Genomic DNA, 5,134 nt, shown 5'->3' on the forward strand with positions numbered 1-5,134 from the left:
CCATGGTTAGTCCGCACGTGAACACTTGATGAGACTTTACAGGTGACACATGGGTAGAGGAAGTTTCAGTGTAGCCCAGAATCCAGGTTGTGGTACAAAACCGCTTCCAGCCACGTTGTGAGTGAGAATCCAGAACAAAACACAATGAGGAAAAGTTTAGAAATGTGCACTTTGCCCAGGAAACAAGGGCGTGTGAAACTGGGGCTGAGGAGAGTGGCTGCTGGAAGGCTTGGTGCCATTCAAAAGAAGAGAGCTCAAAACTGGAGAGATGGCTCTGGACTTAAGAGCACTGGCTGCTCTTTCAGAGGACACAGGCATATCTGGGGCAGCTCACAACTGTCTGTAACTCCCGTTCCAGGGGATTTGATGCCCTCTTCTGGCCTCTGCAGGCCTCAGGCATGCACATAGTGCATAGACATACATGCAGGCAAAACACCCATTCACATAAAATAATAAAATAATTTACAAAAGTAATAAGATAAATCTTTTTAAAAAGATAGCTTGGGTTTGGGGAGATAGCTCTGTCGGTAAAGGGCTTGAATTGCAAGCATGAGGACCTGAGCTGAACCCCCAGAACTTACATAAAAATGCTAGGCACATAGGCATACATTTTTTTGTTGTTTGTTTAAGACAGAATCTCACTATGTAGACCAGGCTAGCCTTGAACTCACAGAGATTCACCTGCCTCTACCTCCCGAGTGCTGGGACTAAAGGTGTACACTACCATACCCAGCAGTGGCATACTTGTAACTCAGGCACTGGGGAGATAGAAACAGGCAGATTCCTGGTCAACCAGGTTACTGGCCAACCAGATTACTTGGAAAGTTCTGGGCCAATGAAAGTCATTTGTATCAAAGAAGGTAGATGCTTTTCCTGGGGATGACAGCTGACGTTATCCTCTGCCCTCCACACACATGCCTGCACACATGCCAACATACATTAAAAAGGAGAGAGAGATTTGGTAAAGTAAATCTTGGATGTATCAATGAGGGTCATTTCCAGAGAGGATTAGCTACATGGGGACAACTTGCCCAGAATGTGGGGTCACATTCCATAGGTTAGGAAAAGAGAAGTGATTCCCTCAGCATAGGCAAATATTCTCCATCTACCCCCTTCCTGTCATGCTTTGGGGCCATGGCCTGCTCTGCTCTGCCACATACTCCCTGCTAAGACAGACTGAGGCCTCTGAAACTATGGATGAACAGAGATCTCTCCTCCCTTAAACAGTGTATGTCAGACATCTGTCAGAAACTCTATTCCTGTTAAACATTGACCCTTCATTCCCCTCTCCCAGCCCATAGAAGCTCCCATTCTCCCCCATTTTCTGTGGTTCTGACCATTCTGAGATCTTTAGATTAGTGGAATTACTAAGTATGTGGGGTTTTTTTGTTTTTTTAGGTTCACCCATGCTGAAGCATTTTTCAACATTTCTTTATTTTTTAAGATTAAAAATTGTTTATTACACATACATGCCACATGGAAATTTTTTAACATTAATAATAGTTTATCACACATGTACACATGAAATTTTCTTTTTTCAGATTAATAATAGTTCTCACACATGTGTACATGTTGTCTATCCACTCACCTGGATAAAGACAGTTCTACTTTCACTTTTTGGCTGTTGTGAATAATTCTACTTAGAAGGTGAATGTGGCCGGGCGGTGGTGGAGCATGCCTGTAATCCCAGCACTCGGGAGGCAGAGGCAGGAGGATCTCTGTGAGTTCGAGGCCAGCCTGGTCTACAAAGCGAGTTCCAGGACAGCCTCCAAAGCTACAGAGAAACCCTGTCTCGAAAAACCACAAAAAAAAAAAAAAAGAAGAAGAAGAAGGTGAATGTGCTACTGAGGAACTCCCCCTACCCCCCCCCCCACTCCCATCCTCACACCCCCGGAAAAAAAAAAAAATTCTCCTTCAGCTTCATTTGCCCTCATTGGCTTAAAGCCACTGATTTTGGAAGCTGCATAGTTGGGCAGTACATTATTGGTGTCCCAGTAACTTCAGTAGTAATATCCCAGATTGTGAGTTGTGATAAGTCGCCTGAGTTACTTTCCAGGGACCCAAAGGTTGTATCTCCTGGAAACACTGACTCTTGGGCCTACGGATGCCTACGGATGTCTGATGGCTGGCTGGAAGTCGTGGCAAAGATTTGGCATTTGTCTTCGCCGCTTTAACCTTTAGCCTCTCTTCACCCTGCGAGGAGACACATTGATCGCGACTGACCTCCGCTTCGGCACTTGCAACAGTGTTAGCAGCTACAGTCCTCTGGCAACACCCTCCTCCTCCACCCCACCCTACTCTCCTGAGCCCTAGAGTCCTTCAGGCAACAATGATGGCGCCTGTTAACCTATCCCAGCAAACCAGTAAGAGTCCGCTCCTCACCTAGGTACCAGAGCAGCTTGGTCTGGCTGTCATCCCTTCCACTCAACAGCCGAGGCCTCATCAAAGCCAGGCCCCCTCCCTACACACTTCCTTATTTCTATTGCTTCTGAGCCTTTCAAAAGCCCCAAGTCTGCAGTGACGTGTGTGTGTGTGTGTGTGTGTGTGTGTGTAAGAGAGAGAGGGAGAGAGAGAGAGAGAGAGATCATACCTTCACTTCTAGATCTTTTAGGTGACTACCCAGAAGTGAGACTGAAGGAGCACATGCTAAGTTTAAATTTCCTGCCATTTCTGTAGTGACTGAACTATTTTACACACAAAGGTTCCCGGTTCTCCACTCTCTCCTCAGTAATTGCTCTATGTGGGTAGCAGGCATCTTGATAGGTGTGAGGTGGTCTTTCACTGTGGTTCGGATTTGCACTTCCATAGTGACCAGTGGTGCTGGCCATTTTCTTCATGTGCGTTTTGGCCATTTGTGTTTATTTATTTTATTTTTAATTTTTTATTAAGGATTTTTTATTCATTTTAGACATCAACCACAGATCCCCTTCTCTTCCCTCCTCCTGCCCCTACCCAACACACTCCCATTCCCTCCTCCAACAAGGTAAGGCCTCCCACAGGGAGCCCTCCCCCTGCATCAAGGCTGTGCAAGGTGTCCCATCATAGGCAGTGGACTCCAAAAGGCCAGCTCATGCACCAGGGATGGATCCTGATCTCACTGCCAGGGGTCCCTCAAGCAGATCAAGCTACACAACTGTCTCATTTATGCAGAGGGCCTAGTCCAATCCCGTGTTTATTTATTTTAGACATATCTAAAGTCCTTTCAAGACTGTGGTTATGTTTAGCGCATGGGTCACTCTGTGAGAAACAGTACCTCACTCCTTGGTTTTTCCTTACTTGGTCTATGTGTTCTTAGTTTAAACTAGAGGAAGCCTCCCACTCGGCGGTTCTAAGGGTCACCCTCATTTGATGAAGACTAAAGCTACCACTAAGCGCTGCTTTCAGATCCTACTGGTCGAGTCTCTCAAGTGTGCTTGGCCCCTTCCCTTCCAGTACTACCTTCCCAACAGCCTACCTCCAAACCTGCCCTCATGTTTATGCTTCCAACCCAGTGGCAGCTGCATAGCTCAGCTCGAAGGGGCCTCAGTCAGAATCCAGAACACCATTCCCTCATCCCCTGTCCTTCACCTTGGAGGAAGTCACAATCCAGGTAGAGAAAAAAAAAAAAAAGTTTATAAACATCCATTACTACGGAGTGAACAAAGGATAGGCAAAGCTAAGAAAGGATTGTCCTCAGAACAAAGAGGATGGGAAAGGGGCACGGTCAGGAGTCGGGACTCAGAAACAGGACAGCCTGTGCCTACTAAGGAAGAAGCCTGGGAAATCCCCATACAGCTCCCAGAAGCTGGTGCTGGGGCTAACAGGCCTGGCAAAGGCAGGAGGAGCCGGAAGGGAGGAAAGTACCCAGCTCCCCTCTTCCCAGTACCTAACAAGTCCGCCTCCCCTCACTCCATCTATTTCACCCCCGGCCTCTCCTAGGAGTCCTGCCCGCCCCCCACCCCCAAAGTACTCCCATTCGCCCACGTGGACATGTAGAGCTCTCTCCAAGGCCTTCATCTGAGCAGGTCTCAGCTGGCACAAACCTCCTGGGCCACACTGGCCTTGGGATGGCGTCCAAAGCTCGATCACCAGGCTACATGCCTTTTCTGCTCCTATCACAATCCAGGCTCCCCTGTTGAAGCCTTCAGGGCAAGCCCGCAGGACCCAACAACCTGGCACGTTCTCACGGAGCTTTCTCTACCTGACTCTTCCTGGCGGGCTTGCCTCCACTCTCAGGTTGTGTAGGAGCCCTTCCGTGGAAGAACAGGGCTGGGCAACTGTGACCACAGGCTCTGAAGCCTGGACTTTGGGGAGCGGTGGACTGGGTTGCAACCTTGCTCCTCTACCCGCCCGATAAAGCCCACATTCCCAGGCTTGGAGTCCAGCTCTGCATACCACTTCCGCCAAGGCCCTCACTGTTGTTACGCCTGACCACAGAGTCTCCACTACTCCTTCAAAGCCGCCCCGCCCAGAGCTAATCCCTTCCTCCTAGGCACTCGAGGGACACCTGATACTTCCATTGTTGCACCTGGCACCAGCTAGCGGCCAGTGAGAACTTACCTCAGGAACTGGGAGCGCCTTCGGAGTTCCCCGCCCCTCCCTGCCCAGCCCACTGCGACGTCCAGGTAGGTTGGCGTCTTTGCCCACCACTCAGTCCCGAGTCCATGGCCTGTCCTGCAGCGTTGAGGGAGCAGGAGGAAGAAACCCAGCTGGACGCACAGGCCTCTGGGACTCATCTTAATCCTTCACCCTGCACCCTGCACCCCTCGACTGGGATGAAAGGCCAAAGGTTGGGGCTGGGAGCGCGGCTGGAGCCCTGGCTTCTGGAATGTGGTTAAGTGTTAACCATTCGGCCCTGGGCCAGGACGCTGGGTAACAGTACGCCGGGTCCCGCAACCCTGGCGGAGCGGAAGCCGGAGGGGAGAGGGGGTCAGGTGCACAGGGTAGGGAGACGTGTGGGACCTGGCCGGGCCGGGCTGGGGGACAAAGGTGATCGCCAGTTTGGCGGCCCGATCGATTGCTCCGGGTCGGGTGGACTGAACCGGAGTCGGTGCGCTCAGCCTCTGGGGTGGCGCTGGAGAGTCCAGCTCACCTGCTGCGGCTGGCCCGCCCTAACCTGGTTTCCGGGGGGCGGAGCGATACGGGGGCGGGGCGC

The sequence above is a fragment of the Onychomys torridus genome, chromosome 14 (genome assembly GCF_903995425.1).
Source record: "Onychomys torridus chromosome 14, mOncTor1.1, whole genome shotgun sequence".
NCBI classification, from domain to species: Eukaryota; Metazoa; Chordata; class Mammalia; order Rodentia; family Cricetidae; genus Onychomys; species Onychomys torridus.